This window comes from Mustela erminea, chromosome 12 (assembly GCF_009829155.1).
Source record: "Mustela erminea isolate mMusErm1 chromosome 12, mMusErm1.Pri, whole genome shotgun sequence".
In the NCBI taxonomy this organism is placed as follows: domain Eukaryota; kingdom Metazoa; phylum Chordata; class Mammalia; order Carnivora; family Mustelidae; genus Mustela; species Mustela erminea.
In genome coordinates this window covers 46851014-46869457 of record NC_045625.1, presented here as the reverse complement: position 1 = coordinate 46869457, position 18444 = coordinate 46851014, and the positions used below count along the sequence as shown (strand labels likewise).

The window sequence follows — 18444 nt, the reverse complement described above, 5'->3', positions numbered from 1 at the left end:
TCATATTCCCAGGTTCTGGGGATTAGGACATGGACATATCTTTTTAGGAACCACCCTTTAGCCTACTACAGTAAGCGAACCAGAGACTCCTGGAGGACATTCAAGTAGAACGGGGAGTGGAGGCTGGTACAGCTCATCAGGTGAAAGAAATGGAATGAGAGTAAGATCAAAGAGAATGGCTTTGCCTCAACTATTTGTGTACCAAGGGAATCACATGGCCTTAAGCTCTGGGATCCCCACACTTTAGCAAGTGGAATTAGGGCAGACTTAGTTTCTGTGACCCATCCATTTCACCTTGGCTTAACTACTGATTTAATTGCCATGGTTACTTTAAGTCTCCTGTCTGTTGACCACTTTCAGTTGCCCCAAACCACACAAACCACCAAAAACATGCAACAAATATGAACATTTTAATTAACATAGGACTAAGACTCTCTTTTCCTAAGGGGAGATGAGATGTGAAAGTAGGTCACATATAAAAATAGGTGCTCATGGATCTAGGCGTACCCACTGTGGGCAGACAACCCGGCTGGGTCTTGAGTACCATCAAGAAGCTGCTCCTCTCAGAAAGCTCTTTGTCGTTTAATTTCATGGAGACATAGACCATTAGGGCAGAAAGGACCTCGGGGATAGTCCAAGCTAGGCTAGAGCTAGATCTGAGGCTTCAGTTGAGATAGTCAGAAATATGGGGGAAACTGAGTTGATCAAATACCAGAAGTACAAACAAGACATAATCCATTCAGATCTAGAAATTTTGCTAGTGCCTGTTTGCAGCTTTCTTTCTGTATTGCACTGTTTTCCTTCTGGAGAAGACTCTGTGTGTGTGTGTGTGTGTGTGTGTGTGTGTGTGTGTGTGTGTTGAAGAGGAGCACCCAGAAAACCATATCCAGACCCTCAAATATACCCAATCCCTCAAATATCCAAGCCTTAATCAGCCAATTACATTGGTATCCCCAGAGACCCATTGCTGGAAAAGTTCATTGTTTCCCTGCCGAGATGTGGTGGGGATTTTCTTTGCTGGAGCATGGTAACCAGGGCAGCAAGAAGCCCAACCAGGAGGCTGGTCAGAGGTTAACCCACACAGCTTTGCTGAATTCTGGGCTACTCCTGGGGGCTGGGTGGGGGGCAGCTGGGAAAGAGAAGTGTCTGGCATTCTTACGTGCTGACATCAAGCTGCAAAGCTGCTGCCCTCTGGTGAGTCAACAGCAAAAGGCCCACATCGTTCGAGAGCAGCGGCCCAATCAGAGAATGTGGGGCCACGCCCCAGAAGTCTCTAACTTTCTCAGACTGCAGAAATCTTTTTTAATTTTCAGCCCACTCGAGAGAGCTCCTTCCGGAGAAAGAATGCAGAAATGATTAAGCTCATAAAAAGCTTAGAATCTGCAATAATAACAATAATAAGATAAAGTCCACATTTGCTTTTAAAGCAATTTATGACTATAGACATTCAACACCCTGAATTTTACTCATTTAATAAATATTTAAACTTTCACTTTTATGTGGAGGCCAGAGGGCACAGTGAAGGACTCCCTGGGGCATTGGGGTTTTCTGGATCTTGAAATTAAGATGCTCCAGCATGACATTGGTATTCTGCTGCATGTATCCCGTCTTGTTTCTCCCCAAATTGCTGAAAGTGTATTTTGGTTCTACATGCTCTTCCCTAGAACCTCACCACTTCTCCATCAAGAAATAGACTTGATTGTTGAGTTCCAACAGCCATAGTTGGAGCTGAACCACCATATGCAAGATGGTTAGCTGCTACAGTGAGAATTTCATGCGTAAATATTCATATATGCAAATTCTACAGTGAAAACAAAAATTAAGGGTAAACTTCTCACCTTATTAATGGAGCTGTTTTGCTGTTTAGTAATTCCTCTCAATTTCACTAGGTTGAGCGGGAATCAGTGGGAAGATACTGTGCACGAGGCAAGAGGGACCTTATTTGTTAAGTGCAGCATAAACCTGCCTGTCAGGGAAGAGCAGAGTCCCTCCCAGAGCACTGCTACCATATGGCATTGCCATATCGAGGAGCCCATAAAAGGGACTGACATTGTCAAGGATTAACTGGGTTTTACTTGGCAAGGTCAGATGTCTTAATGACAGGCTATAAAATAGAGGAGGATAGAGAATCTACAGTTGGAGGCCATCTGAGACTTGGGTGCTGGTTTTCCTTTAGTCCTGGCATCTGGTTTGGAGTGTTAGGAGCAAAATGTTTCTCTTGGCCAAGAAAGGATGCTCTCTGCATGGCTTTGGGTAGGAGGGGGTCTCAGAAGTAATGGCTGTGGTACTACCACTAGGAAAAGAGAACTGATCCCAACACGAGGAAGGGTATGCAGCCAGAACCAGACCTTCTTCCCATAGGGCTGGAGATCGGGGTTATTTTACCCCCTCTTTTTTTTTTTTTTTTTTTTGGTTAAAGATTTAAAAATTTTATTTATTTGAGAGAAAGAGAGAAAGAGGGAGAACACAAGCAGGCAGAGGAAGAGGGAGACTGAGGTTCCCTGCTCAGCAGGGATGTGAGTGGGAACTTAGCAGTCCTGATATGGGACTTGATCCCAGAACCACAAGATCACAACTTGAGCCAAAGGCAGATGCTTAACTGACTGAGCCACATATGTGCACCTCATTTTACCCCTCTTACACACTAGATCTGAAGAGTTGAAAGGAGGTTAGATTATACATACCTGTTCATTTCCTCCTTCCTTTGTTTGCTTCTTTATTCATTTGTTTCTGTATTTAGCAAAAAAATATTTTTGCAAATCTTAGGTGCCAAGGCATTGAGCATACACTGTTCTTGTTCAGAAGAGGAAACAAACAAACAAAAAAACGATAATTGCAATGTAGTATAACTAATGCTCTAATTACAGCAACATGTATTGAGCTCTTATTAAATACCAGGAACTTTCCTAGGAGCTATAAATGAATCCCTGTAATACCCAGATAGGAGTTTGGTTATCATTCCCTTTTGTAGAAACAGGTTTGGAGACATTAAGTCCTACTGCTTGGAAGCAGTGAACAAAAAACATTTAAGTGTAGACATTTTGACTAGAAGTTTGAGTCCTTATCCACTCACTTCCAAATTTGGGAAAGATGACTAAAACTACAACACCTACAATGACTCTTGAAAGCCAAGTCACTCTTTAAATGAAGGTGTATGTGTGTGTGTGTGTGCATGCTGGCTGGGGCGTTGTGGGGTGGTGGTAATTTGTAGGCAAAAGTGAGTAACTGTGTGAGGTCTGTGAGAGGTGTGTTGTTAGGGGAAATGAAACTGATTAAATAGCATTGGAGGTTTCCGAGGCTGATCTGGTTTTCTATTAGGGCATAACAAAGTTCTCCAAAACTCAGTGGCATCAACAATCACAACCATGTCTTTAATTCACAAATCTGCGATTTGGGCAGGGCTTGGTGACAACAGCTCCCTGCCATTTCACGCAGCGACTAGCGGAGACGCTTGAAATATGGCTGGTGGCTGGGGCTCCTCATGCATTTCTTTCTTTCTTTCTTTCTTTTTTTTTTTAAGATTTTATTTATTTGTTTATTTATTTGTCAGAGAGAGAGAGAGCATAAGCAGGCAGAGACAGAAGCAGGCTCCCCGCTAAGCAAGGAGCCTGATGCAGGACTCGATCACAGGACCCTGGGAGCATGACCTGAGCTGAAGGCAGTGGCTTAACCAACTGAGCCACCCAGGTGTCCCTCCTCATGCATTTCTATCTTTATGAGATCTCTTCTCTTGGTCTCTCTAGCATGGTGGCTGCCGGCAGCTGACCTTCTTAATGGCAGCTTAGGTCTCCAGAGGAGCACACAGTAGAAGAGACTGCCAGATAGAAACTTCATTTCTTTTTAGGACTGAGTCTCAGAAATCGTATAGCTTGACTCATGCCAGACTTAACTGAAGCAACCCACAGGTGCTACCCCTGTGCAAGGGAAGATGACTTGGATTCTACTTCTTGATGGAGAAGTGGTGAGGTTCTGGAAGAGCATGTAGGACCAGAAATACCCTTTCAGCAATTTGGGGGGAAATAAGACGGGATACATGCAGCAGAGTGTAGTCATTGAAAAAACAGATTTGGAGTGTGATGAACTTTGATTTCAACGATGGGCTTCACCACTTCATATAGGGTTACTTTGGCCAAGTTGCTTGACTTTTTTTTTTTTTTTAAGGTTACTTTATTTGATAGATTGCGTGTGCATGCACCAGTGTGGGGAGGGGCAAAGGGAGAGGGAGAGACTCTCAAATAAACTCCATGCTGAGCACAGGGCCCGGCTCTGGGCTCCATCTCATGACCCTGCGATCATGACCTGAGCCAAAATCAAGAGTCAGAAGCTTAAACCACTGAGTCAGCCAGGCGCTCCTTAACTTTTTTTTTTTTTTTTTTTTTTTTTGTCTCTGTTTCCCTAACTGTACCAAGATCATGTGGAGATGTGAATGTTAGAGAATATATGTAAATCCTTTGGCATTGGGTTCTGGCACAAAGTGGATCCTTCAGATACGATGGGCTGTTAGCAAGATGTATAACTGGAGAGGAGGAAGGAGCCAAGGTGGGGAGGGCTTTTGTAGCTAACAGGAAGTTGGTAAAATAACAATAGCAATGATAGCCAAAAATGACTGAGAACTAGGTAACGCTAAGCTTGTTGAAAGGAGTATCTCATTGATCTTAACAACAAACCTATGAAGAATCACGGTTGAGCTCCTGTTTTATAGACGACAAAATCGAGGATCAAAGAGGTTAAGAAACTTTCCCAGATTGGTAAATAGCGATGACAGGATAGAAACCAAGGTAATTGTCTTATCAGAACCTGCACGCTGGGACAGTTTGGATTTTAACCTGAAGGCTATTGGAAGCCACTAAAGAATTTTTAAATGGGGCGATCTTGAACCTGTTCTTTTGAAAGTGGTATGGCATAGGGATCAGGGGCTCTAATCCAGGTGAGAAATATTGAGATATCTGATCTATTGCAGACACAGGTAGTGTGGGAAAGGTGGAGGAGGTCCAGAGAAACGAGTGGCAGTCGTCCTTGGTTCCTGATTGGATGCGGAGAGAAAGGGAGGGCATTTCTACAGCCATTAGTCAGCCTTGGTGCAGGCACTGGCGTGTGCCCTATTACTCAGGGCTCCAAATGGAGAAAGAAAACAACCCCAGGGTGTCTTCTAACTTAACGCATATTTCCTAAGTCCTTGCACTCTCAGTCTAGACTAAAAATAAACAAAACAGACTCCTCTTGAAGCTCTCAGATCTCCTACCTTGCTATTCTAGCTTTCAAATTCCGGCCGCGCTTCCTTTCCCACACCCCAAGCCCTCATACCGGGGATGACAATGATCGTTTGTGTGTGCTCCGCGATTGTTCCTTCCACATCAGGGGCCTTGGGAGGATGATCTAAGGCTGCTTTCTGCTGTCCTTGCTTCCTCCACCCAGCACTGGAACTACACATACAGTTTGTTGGTTGTCCTAAAGGGTGACTGACAGGGGCTCTGATAGGATCTTCAGGGAGCCTGGGGAGGGAGGGTCTCCATCTGAGGTCCTTACTGACTGTGTCATTTAGTTTCATGGTAATGTCCCTTTGCGGGGAACAATATGTGCTTTAAAGGACAGAGAAAGAATATGTCATGAGATACAGCATTCCATATCTCTGATTAGGGACTTGAATCTATTACCAGGTCAAGGTCTGGGGCACAAACTGGTCCTTGACAGGGAAGTTAACTAAAACAAGCAAAACTAAACCAACAGACAACCCCCCCACCAACCTAATTTTTCTGACTATGAAAATATTTATCTTTTCAAATTATTTTATCTAAACTGGAATAATTTCTGAGATTCTTAAAAAATGGCTATGACCTTGTCTGATAGGTGTATTTACTGTTATTTACCTGTTTGTACTTTTTCCTTCTTTCTACGTTTTCTTCAGAAAAGGGTTCATTTTTTGAAAGTAACTTTCTTCTGATGCTACATTTTGAGTAAATCCCTGCCTCTCGCCGTGGACTATGGAGGTTAACATTTGATCAAATAGCTTTTGTTCACTGACTGTTGCCTTTAAATATAGTGGCTGCTCCATTTAACTCCATGTTTCAGACAATAAATCACTTGAGAAGAGGGTATTGCTCTAGTTGTTTGAGCTCTATCTGTGCGCATTGTTTGGTCATTTGGTAGCCGGTCATTAACTTCGCCTTCTGCTGGCAGTCTCTGAAGTCATCAGCTGGTTAAGCTGTGCCAACACAGGAAGTCGCTGGATGCCCACAGTCCCGAGTTAGGATCTCAGATGCAGCTCCCTTTAATAAACAGGAGGCTTACATTTGGCTTTGCACACTGAATTTTTTCCTTTGGAGAAATTATCCACTATACTTTGATTACAACTCAGGTTTTTCATTTGTAAGTAACAAAAAGGAGTGATTTTGTAATTTAGAAATTTCCCCCAAAATGGGAATTTCCAGTGAAACTCATTAAATTGGTGGATGAGAGTGAGTGAATGACGGATGAGGTCATACTTTCTTCTCATGAGCTTCTACAAACACTGCAGAGTGGCAACAAGTTAGAATATAGAAGTTAGAGAAGGGTCTGGTTTCTCTTTAGAGGTGTTTTTGCTTGTTCAAAGCTTCCAAACCATGAGGCATCAGACCTCCCCTCCCTCAAGAAAGGGCATAGTTTGATAACCTAGGCTACTTTTTCATTAATTAAATCTTGCATTAGGGGATGAATGTATTATTATTTTTTTTCCCTAGAAGGAAACTCCTTGTTTGGGACAGCTTCAGCAATTTAACCACATTTTCCAGCACATAGAGCAAATAAGAGGCAATCATTTGTCGGTCATAAAGATAAGCCAAGGAGTGGAAATATTTTTTGTAGGTCACGTCACCTGACAGAAACTTTGGACTGATCCTTTCCTGGTTCAAGAGTTCAGCCATAAGACCTACTTTCCCTATCAGCTGGGCTCAAGCTGATAAGGTTCCAAAGGAAGCAAAGGTTCTTTATGAGCTTTTATTTAATTGTCTTGTGACAAAAGGGTAGAGGGGCGTTGTCTGTATCAAGTTACTTCCAGGTGGTATGTTCTTTTTTTGAATAATTCACTCTCTCCCATGATTGGACAGGGTAAATGGAGTTTGATTAAAGTTTGATTAAATTTGATTGCATCAAATTTATAGTGCCTAGTACAGAGCCTTCATTCCTGGGGGTACTTATTGAAGGAATAAAAGTGAACCTAGCCTTAGATTGGTGATTGGCTAGGGATAACCATGACTCAAGAGAAAGCTAATTACCTAAGAGTAAGTATTAGATTGTAAGCCCATCAAGGGTATTAGATGCAGGGGACAGAACTGAGAATGAGCTTGAGATAGAAATTTCCCGGAAATTGCATATGACCTATTTTCTGCTCTGAGAATTAACTGAGTATATCTTCTTCCCAGGAATTTGTCCCCAAAAGAGTTCATTCAAAGGTGTTACTCGAAAAGTGGTGTGTTAGGTTTGTCTCCATGGGGAGCTTCAGTGGATTCTAGCTCCTCTGCTCCTTTGGAAGGAAACTAGTGCTGGATTTTCCATACCTAATCTCACTCGCTTTTCCTTCTTCCCTAGTCTCGTCTTCCCTTCTAATTGATCTGTGAACACCAACAGCAAGACATTTTCTGAAGCTTCCATCCTAACTTCTGTTCTAGTCCTGACTCTACCACAAAGTCACTGTTGACCTTGAAGAGTCCAAATAACCTTCCCGAGATTTTTCTTCTTCAGCTGTAAACTAAATAGTTGAATGAGGTGATGTACTTTATGAATTCTATAATTCTCTTATTTTGTGAATAGGGCCAAGTTAGAATAGCTTGAAGCTGACACTTGATCCATTGTTTATTATTTTTTCTACTAAGGTGCATATATTAATCAATCATTTTTCTTTAAATGTTGGGCTAATTATATGATATCAGGTAACTAAACACCTTATGTTCATTAGTATGGCTATCCACGGGGTGCCTGATACTAACCAAGTCAATTGTCTGTGGCTGCGAATCTGAGAGTCTCTTCTGGTAACTATCCCTTAGGTGAGTGGAGGTTGAAAACCATTAAGTTTCAACCTCTAATAGGGCTGTGGTTCTAACATAGATTTTCAGGCATCTTGCACTACCTGGTGTACACAGATGAAGACATACTTTTTGGTATTTTCTTCTTCTAAGAGGTTCAAATATCTGCATGTCATAATATTAGCGTTATGGCTCCTCTTATTTCTTGAGAGCTTACTACATGTTAGACACTGTTGCTAAACATCTATAGTTTTATGTAATCATCTCAAAATGTGGTAGTTAGTTATTGTAATAATTATTTTAGTTTTAAAATTATTATATGTGAGTTAAATATATATGCACAGAAGTAGAAAACAAACAGGTTGAATAACAAACACTTCTCAGTTTAAGAAATTCAGCTTTTTCAGTCCTTTAGATGTCTTTGTGTGTCCTCTATAGTCACACCCTCCCCTTACCTCTAGAAGTAACCACTATCCTAAATTTTGTGTAAACCGTTACCTGTTTTTCTTTAGTTTTGCCCTCTCTGTATGTATCTCTAGATAATACATGGTTTAGTTGTACTTGTTTTTAAAGTTGATGTGAATGAGAACTTATGGTATGAATTCTTCTAGAACTTACTAGTTTCCAATATTTTATTTTCAGATTTATCCATTATTGACATGTTTAGCTATAGTCGATATGTGGTTCATACATTACATAGTTAGTAATATTGCATTGGATGACTTTGCTATAATTTACTCTACCATTGGTAGGTGTTTGGGTTGTTTTCTTTTCTTTTTTTTCTTTTTTTTTTCTGTTATGAACAATGTGGCCTTGGATGTTTTTAAACTACACAACGATAGATGTTTTTTAAGGGAAAACAAAATAAATTTCTCTGTTGTGTGAGTCACATCTCTGTTGGTCATAAGTGACTAAACCCATCTTGAACCAGTTTAGGTAAAATGAGAAATGCTGAACAGTCAAATTATGGGAACTACAGGGATGATGTTCTTCCTGAAAAGCTGAACTGAGGGGTCAAAACCTCCCCTCAGGATCTCCCTCCAGCTCTTCCTTCTGCTTCCCTCTCTGCTTTGACTTTCTTCTCTTTCAGTGTAGATTGGCTTCTTCTAGATGGAAAGAAACATTGCTGTCAACATTTCCTGAGTTCTACATCAAAAAGATCTCATACAGGCCTTCCGACCTAATGTAGCATCAAATATGCAAATGAATAACTTCTGACCCGGACAATTCTCACTTCCACCCCCACCATCGTAACCACTTCTGTCACATCTTATTCTCTGAAACTTCCCTTTTAAGTCTTAAACTCCTCAAACTTCTCTTATGATCACCCATTACCCTTCCTCTTAGAATTAGATCAAATTAGCCTAAATGCATCAAATGGCCTAATTCTTCCTGTCCCTCAAATAGATCCCGACTTGGGTCACTGTGTTGGTTCAGGTCTTCCGAGAACCAGACGCTCCGATGAGAATAAATATGCGAGAGACTTGTTGAGGAAAACCTTGTGGGAGAAAAATGGGAAGGGTGCTGCAGGAGGCTGGGAGAGCTGTCAGGCCGCTATGCAGGACTGATCCCCGTGAAGGAGAGGGGGAAAGAAGGCAAGGAAGAAATGCCTCAAGATTTCAGTTCTGGCGGTGCCTGGGTGACTCAGTCACTTATGCATCTGACTGTTGATTTCAGCTCATATCATGATCTCAGGGTCGTGCTGAGCAGGGACTCTGCTTAAGATTCTCTCTCTCCTTCTCTCTGTCCTCCCCTCTCCCCTGCCCAACTCTCTCTTTCTCTAAAATAAGCAAATAAATAACATCTCTAAAAAAATTTTTTTTTTTTTTGCCTCAGATTTCATTTCTGAGGAAGTTTTGGCAAGGCTAATGTGGAGTTCTCAAACAAATGCTGCCCATTAGAGGAGTCCTGCATCTTTTAGGAATGGGTCTGCGTTAGGCCCTGCTCTGCTTAGTCATGGCTGCGAGTGGCCACAGAAAGCATAGCCTCAGAGCAAAAGTGGTGATGGATTTCAGAGGACAGCAGCTGGGACCATGGGTCTATTCTGCTTCCCACAGTGGCCACCATAATTACTATCCCAGCAATCTTTTTTGGTACATTCATGGGATAATGGTCAGTCTTCTTTTTCATGCCTTCAAATGTCAGGTCATTGAAAGGGCTGATTATTCAAATTCATGTGGCATCTCTGACTGCATACTTTTTGTTCATCACATTTTACTTTATTTTAAAATGCTTTTACTAATGAACTCAATTCATTCTTACCATCCCGGTTTTTTCTTTTGTCTTCTTCCTCTAAATATATTATTATTGTAATGTACATATGATGGCTTGGGTCCTGAATCTCCAGTCCTCATTGAGCAACCCATAGTAATCACCAATTCCTAACTGTAGAAATGTATTAGACAAAGAAAATATCATTGCTAAAACCAAAGTTTGGACCCCAAATACTTTTGTGACTTTTCTCAGTGGATCAAATGGACAACTCATCTGAGTCACAAGGACTCTTTTTACTTGGTGGGTTGATGGTGGATTGGAAGAAGATTTACATCGTGTTGTTCAAACTCCTTTATAGTGGTTCCTGCTTGTTCTTTTAAGTGGGAGGGAGAGTGGGGAAGGCATCCCTTGAGCTGACCATATACTATACAAGTGGAAAGGGTGAATGGATAATACTGCCACAACCACATAGTCAGAACCAGGATGGTCCTCGGCGAAGTGCGTTATATGCTCACTCTAGGTTCTCTCCTCCCAAGAACAAGGAGAGCTTGTACCTCTCACCTCACCAAGCGAAATGTTTTAAAAGAAAAGTCTGAAAAGAGAGGGATGCAGAAAGATATAGCTTTTTTCTCTCTTTTCCTTCTCAAAACTTGGCGCCCATTAGGACTCAAGGTTCACTTAGGTGCCTTTATTCCTGAGTTCTTCCTCACTGGGGTGAAGGTGGGGTGAGGATAACGAAGGGTGAGTAGGGGCGGTTCTCCCTTCAAGGCTCCTCCAGAATTATTTCTAGATGATTATCAGCTTGAATAATAGGTTGAATGAATGAATAATCAAAGCTGAATGAGGACTGGGGGGTTTTCAGTCATTTTCCAGGGTAAACAAGATGCATCTCTTGGAGGGCACATTTTTCCAACAAATTTGAGGGAAAATTTCTTTTATGCTAAATCAAACCCAGGTATGTGATTATTAGAATACAAAATTCTTCTGGATTTTAAAAACATAATGTGTGACTTCAAAGATATGTTGTCCTTGAAGGCCATTTTATACTCCTCTTCTGATCTTCTGAATATGATTATTCACTATTCTAAACTATTAGTTACATCTTTTTGGAAAAGTTTGAAAAGAACTACTGAAGAAATTAGGGTGTGCCATCAACATTCTATTAGCTCTTTTGTGTCTTTCCAAAATTGAATGGGATGACATGGACATTACCATCTTTTTACTGTTGTGACAGTCATCTGAGGATATCATTGTAATTGATAATTCAGACTGGATTACCCAATGTGTAATAAGACTCAAGGCAACCAGAACTCCCCATAGCAAATGGAAATGAGCTTTAAGTAGGTGTGGAGATGAGCCAAGTTTTTTTTCCTTCAGCAGCATTTATTGAGTGCCTCCTATGTGTCAAGAACTGTTCTGGAAACTGTGATAAAACAGTGAACAAGACAGATAAAGGCCTTCTTCTCCTGAATTATGGCAGACCTGACAGAGAATAAATATTGATAAAAACTAAAAAATAAGGAAACAAATTAAAGCATTCCAATAGTGCTTTAAATGCTCGGGAGAAAACAAAACAGGAAAATAGTTAAAACCTATTTGGTGTGGGAGACATTGATGGCTTCTGTGAGGAAGTGACATTTGACCTTAGAACTAAATAGGGAGAAGGAGGTAGTCAGATGAAAATGAGGGAAGACTCTTTTAGGAAGTAGCAATGCCAAGTGCAAAGAACCTGAGACATCCTTGCCCTTTTGAGGAACAGAGAGAAAGCCAGTGTGTGGGCCACAGTGGAGGAGGGGGAGATTAGTTGGAAAGAAAGGCAGGGAATAGGCCATATGGGGCTCTATAGGTCATGAAAAGGAGTTTGACTAATATTCTAAATCTAATCAGAAGTTACTGGGTGTCTTAAGCTGGGGAATACCCAGATTTAACCAAAAAGTAAAACCATCTCTTCCTGAATAACTTGGCTAAAAAGGATGCTGTGGCTATGGATACTCATGGAGATTAAGCAAAACATGGAAGAAGGGCCTCAATGAAACTTGACCTCACTTAAACACGAGAGGACAAAATGGTGGCTGGGAGTGTTAAAAGGATTAAGGACCATGACTTTTAATAATGAATGAAGAGAAGTATTTTATCTGTTATATATTCAGAAGGAATTCCCATTCAAAATAACTGAAAAAAGGTTAAGTGTCAGCCTTCACCCCAGGTCATGATCTTTGGGTCCTGGATCAAGACCCGCATCAGGCTTCCTGCTCAGCAGGGAGTCTGCTTCTCTCTCTTTCTCCTTTTGCTCCTTCCCACTACTCATTCTGTCTCTCTCTCAAAATCTGTTTGTTTGTTTGTTTGTTTGTTTTGACAGACAGAGATCACAAGTAGGCAGAGAGGCATACAGAGAGAGAGAAAGAGAAGTAGGCTTCCCGCTGAGCAGAGAGCCGGATGTGGGCCTCAATCCCAGGATCCTGGGATCATGACCTGAGCCGAAGGCAGAGGCTTTAACCCACTGAGCCACCCAGGGGCCCCTCTCTCTCAAAATCTTAAAAAACAAAAACAAAAACCCAGATAACTGAAAAAGGTCTTGGGTATGTACAATAATAAACCTTTTAAGACACATATAGGAAATTCACACATCTAGAGCTTGATTTTTACAAAACTCAGACTTCATTATTTATAATATGCTGTGAAATTTTGTTTATAATTTAATCTACTTGAGTCCAAAAAACACAAGAAATGTAAGGAATATGAATAACATTTCAAATAACCCTGTAAGTAGTTTCAAAGTCATGTATGTGCACAGTGTTTTTTGGATATGACAACCCCTCCACTCCAGGACACTGTAATGACGGGGAGGGGGGGACCTCAACCTGGAATGAAAACAGCACAATCCTGTTTCCAAGGGAAGTGCAGTGAGACAGGAAAACAAAAACAAAAATCACCAACTCATCTGGAAGCTCACAAAGACAGAGAAGAGTTTGCACCTATCTCCGGCTGATTTGCCTTGGCCTGTGAATCATTTAACAGGAAAAAAACACAGGACTGACTCAGCTTGAGCAGGCTCTCGTCCCTGCTGAGGTCCTCTTTTGGTGGGGCCCCGGCCACTCCCCTCAGACCTTGCTTCCCTCCTCTTTTCTCACTATAGAGAAACAGGAAGTCATGTTGATTAGTAAGACTGACTGGGATCACACCCAAGGCAATGGCAAATCTTGACTTCTTCTGGGCTTGGGAAGAGGTGGAAGGATCAAGGACAAGCTTCCGGTGAGAGTGAGAGGCAAGACCAGAACTCTGGAAAATCAGCCCACAACCATTGTTGACACAGGCCCCTAGAGTGACCTAGAGCGTGTCTGCCTGCCCGAGATCTCATGAATTTCCACTAACCCTATGGTGAAGCTTTATCCCTTATAAGAGTGAGACAATTGGAGCCTCAACAGGAAAAGGAGCTTGCCCAAGACTACAGGGTGAGCCACGCTGGGATCTCGACCTTCTGACCCCTAGTGAGGGCTGTGCCATTTGTCACGTGTCCTTGGCAGATAGTTCTAACACAGGGAGCCATTGCCCAGGGTGTGGTGTCCTAGGTGCCCTGTTACAAGCCTTTATGCCCCTATGTCTTTCAGTTGTATCTTGTGGCCACCTACATAGCTCCTGTAATGGGATCTTCCCTTGTGGAACATAAATTGAGCTGCATTAAACTTGAAAATAGAGAGAATGAGAAAAGAATGAGAATGAGAAAGAGAGAGAGAGAGACTCATATGTTTCTCACTCCACCCTACTTCACTCTCTTCCCATAGGGAGAAACTACCCAAAGAAGACTATTGCTGTGAGGGGCATAATGAGCTGAATGGGTACTACCCAGTCTGAAAAATCTCAGCGATGTCAATAAGCCACTTGAGACAACAAGGCACCTGTTGTTCTGTCTTCATTCCTTATCAGTCCTTGGCTCGGAGAAGAGGAACTTTCTGGAAAGAGAAGGACCTTTGTGAAATCAAAAGGAGGGGAAGATTTATGAACTCTAGGCTCTGAAACAAACCAGTAACAAACTGTTCCACGGACGGACAGCTTTCTTTTTACCTTTCCTTTCTAACAGCTATTCCTCTCATTGTCAGAGACTTCCAGTATAAGTCACTGTAAGAATCAAATGTAATCCCTTAAGTAAACCTACCACCAGGTAGCTCCACCCATGCCAGAAATTCTCAGTGTAATTCCAACTCAAGTGTTGTGTGTGATCAACCCAGCAGGTAAACCAAGTGACCCTACAGAGGAAATTCATGTGCTCTCCGTGGCTAGGGTTTGCTTAGCACATGGAGATCGTGTTCATTTTCGTCACACCAACCGATTAGTACAGGATTGTTTAAATGGACTGAGAAATCTCATGAAAACTATTAAACTAAACAGTTCCTGTTTATGGGCACGCACCTGAGTATCTTACCATTCTCCAGAGGCAATCAGAAACTTGCTTTGAGAAAGCATGGGTGTCGGAGTCTGCTGCTGGGGTGTGCATCCTCATGCTACCATTGTTTTGTTCTCTGACAATGGGAAAGTTACATAACATTTTTGTGCCTCAGCTTCCTCATTAAATGTGGGTATAACACTTGTGCCTACCTCTCGGGATTATCTGTGAGGCCCCAGTACAATAATAATTAGTGTACCCTGCCTGACATCTAGTCACTGTCTACTGAAATGGCAATGAAGATAACGTAGATGGGTCTTAACATATAATTGTAATTTCACTTATTTAAGCCAAGTATTCTAGATCAGTGGAGTTTGCCAAAGGCAGTGAAATCCTTGGGGTCTCCAGACCGTGACTTCATTGCTCTCTCATTTTCGTGCTGCTTCCTTTAAACAGGAAAGCAAGTCTGTTGACCGACTGGAGACTTTTCTAGCAACGGATTTTATGCTAACTTCACCTTCATGTGCCCTCAGGGCTAGCCGCCGTCAAATCAGGGAGCAAAGAAGTGTGTTGGTGACAAATGAGGAAGAACAAGAACAAAATAAGTGGCCTGAGCTCACTCAATGACAATATTTATTGTATGGAACAATGATCATGCTTCAGACATGTTTGTTCTCTGTTATTCTGTAAATATGGTAGAAATGTCGTTGCTCAACAGCTGTCTTGATCACTTAACGTGATAGACTTGTGAGGCAGAGTCATCTCTGGGTGCCCTCAAAATACAGTGACATTTTTGCCTTGAAGCTTTCAGGAGAGGCGCCAGATTGGATCACTCATGAGTGAAAAATAGCGCCACCTATTGGCTAGTTGTGTATGATAAAATACCTCATGCTCTTGGCACCATTTAGGGAGCAGAACTTTTCAATGGGCTCGAGATTTAGTGGAGAAGTTAAAATGACAACCAACAGGGGCACCTGGATGGCTCAGTGGGTTGAGCCTCTGGCCTTCGGCTCAGGTCATGATATCAGGGTCCTGGGATTGATCCCTGCATCAGGCTCTCTGCTCAGCGGAGAGCCTGCTTTCTCCTCTCTCTGCCTGTCCCTCTGCCTACTTGTAATCTCTCTCTGTCAAATAAATTAAAAAAAAAAAACACTTAAAAAAAAATTGGCAATCCTAGTAGACTGCAAATCTCCACGAGGCAGCATGGAACTTTAGCATGAGCTTGAACTTTGGGCTTGGTCAGACTTCCATCCTGGTTTTAAAGTCAGTAGCTGTGTGACCTTGGCACGCCTATTGAACTCCTCTGAGGGAATTCTCAGAAATATGGATAATAAAACCTTCCACCTAGGTTGTTGTGAGTACTCCATGGGATTGACATTCTGATGGTCTATAGGGTACGTAATATGGTACCAATGATCAACAGCATAGTGTGATATGGTGTAGTTGCTCCACAGAGACGATTGCCTTGTTTTATTCTTTGCCTGTCTCTTTCTTTCCAGTCTCTTGGTGTCATTTGGGAGTCTAGATTTATGGGCCTGAATTATTTTGCAGATAGCAAGTCAGATACTGGCAGAGGGATAAGGTCTGTGAGGACTTTGGATCTTTCTGCTAAATGGAGGCCCAGGGCCAGAGTCAGCATTTATGTTCTGTGGCACATTGCTGGGCTGTGCCGGCAAGTCGGAGATGCCGAGAGCAGGGGATACCAGTGAGTGCTCCCCAGGGACCCACTGTGTATGGATGTGCTTTGAAAAGTGTCAAGGGCTCAAGGATTTTGTCATCATCACTACCACTGTTGTCAGCGTTTATCCATTTTCCTTTTCATCTCACAGATGAGGAAACTGAGACATGGAAAGACGACCGTGATTTTCCCGAGCACATACATCTTTATCTTCTTCCTCCTCACAGCAGCCGACATCGTGCTTGCCTCGTGCCAGCTACTGGGCTTGGCACTTTGTAGGTATTCCTGGGAATCATATAATCCTCGGAACAACCTTACAAAGTGGTTTCTATTATCCCTGTCTTACAGAGGAAGACACAGACGCTCAGAGAGGACATGCCGCTGTTAAGTGACTGCGATTTGAACGCTACCAGTCTGGCTTCAAAAGCTAAAACAGCTTTTGACAATGTTACAGAGACCGAAACAATGCACAGAAAATGTATTGGTTATATAAAAAGAGGAAATAGCTGCTAATGTCAACCATAATAATTGAAAGATAGCTTTGAGATACTCTCCCATGGGGCGGAGGACAGTGGAGGTGAAGGGTGGGTAGGTGGCTTGCCTATGACAAGGGGATTAGATTCATCAGTGTTGCTCTAGAGGACAGCAGGAGGGCCAATATATGCACGCAGAGGGAGGCAGATGTGAAACCAAAATGGAGAGGAACCTTCCAGTGTCAGACACAATGCCAGCATTTCAGCAACCACAACAGAAAGGCATATGCTTACGATTATGTGGCTCTTGGTCCCTGCAAAGATCTACAGGCAAAGGCGGCATTACTGGTAATGTAAAGGGAAACAAAGCAGACTGCACAACAAGAAAGATTAGACTATGTTCCCACTTCATAAAACTTATATATATGATGTAGGCATACAAAATACAGTGAACAGGGGCACCTGGTGCCTCAGTGGGTTAAGCCTCTGCCTGTGGCTCAGGTCATGATCCCAGGGTCCTGGGGTAAAGCCCCACTTTGGGCTCTCTCCTCAGCAGGAGCCTGCTTCCCCCGCTCCCCTTTCTCTGCCTGCCTCTCTGCCTACTTGTGATCCTTCTCTTTCTCTGTCAAATAAATAAATAAAATCTTGGGGAAAAAAATAACAAAACACACTGAACAAACTCATAAATACTTGGCTTATGTAGTCATTTAAAAAATTTTTAAGGAACATATGTTAAATAATTTAGGACAACCTACAGTAATCTTTTTTTTAATTTGGAAAACTTAGAAAGATTAATTACATTTTCTGAGGTCACCACTAAAAGCCAAGATTTGAATCCATCTCTGTCTGACTGGAAGTGTAGTCTTTATTTCAGAAAACCACAATCCCACTTCTTAGGGGATTAAGAAGGGAACAGGTAAACAAAATGTGGAAGTAGTAGGCATAGAATACTAAGCTGTAGGAGATAAGGAACTTCTAAAGTAGCAAACAACAGATTTGGGGAGCAGGCCTGGAAAGTGACAAAGGGCACAGTTAAGTCGGTTGGAGCTAAATGATGCAGGGTTGTTGAAGACGGATGACCACACCTTGGCAAGGAGCAGATGTGGAATCAAGATAGAGTTGCTGCTTCTCTCTTTAAAAGCCCTCTGTAACTGATAAAAATGCCCCCAAGCCAATATTATGCTTATTTCTATCTTTAAAGCTATTTTGATTTTTTAAGTCACTTCTTATCCTTCTTAATATTTATTCTTGTGGGATAAAATTTCCTTTTTTATTTTCTCATGTAAGCTAGAAGTCATACTTGTTTTTGGGAATAGATTCTGTGGTCCTGGCTACGTGAGTGCAGCGTGGAGTCTAGCCACGTTTAGGGCCAGCAGTGGTCTTAGCTGAGTTAGAACCTGATAACATTATTTATACAAGTGTAGCCTGCCTCCAAGATAGAGGGAGGTGTTTTATGACCACAGGCTTTATGAGTTGTAGCTATAAAATAATCAATCTTTTAAAGCAAACAGAGGACAATGTCTATATCCAAATGTGAATTGTCCTTCAGAGCTGTGACCCTTGGAAATTTTTCACACATACTGGCATAAAACATATTTAAATGTTTCAGTGGAAACATCTTTCTGGCCCAGTTTCTCTCTCTCTCTCTCTCACACACACACACACACACTTTATTTTTAACAGAAAATGCTTTATCTGGCT

At 42.0% G+C, this 18444-nt stretch overlaps 1 long non-coding RNA gene across 1 annotated transcript in view; it reads left to right on the top strand.

Annotated features, from left to right (window-relative positions):
• Nucleotides 1-15610, top strand: part of LOC116571073 — a 107642-nt gene extending 92032 nt beyond the window's left edge. The window contains exon 6 of the long non-coding RNA XR_004277693.1: nucleotides 14011-15610. This is a non-coding gene — a long non-coding RNA (uncharacterized LOC116571073). The remainder of the gene's footprint in view (nucleotides 1-14010) is intronic.
• The last annotated feature ends 2834 nt before the right edge of the window (nucleotides 15611-18444 follow it).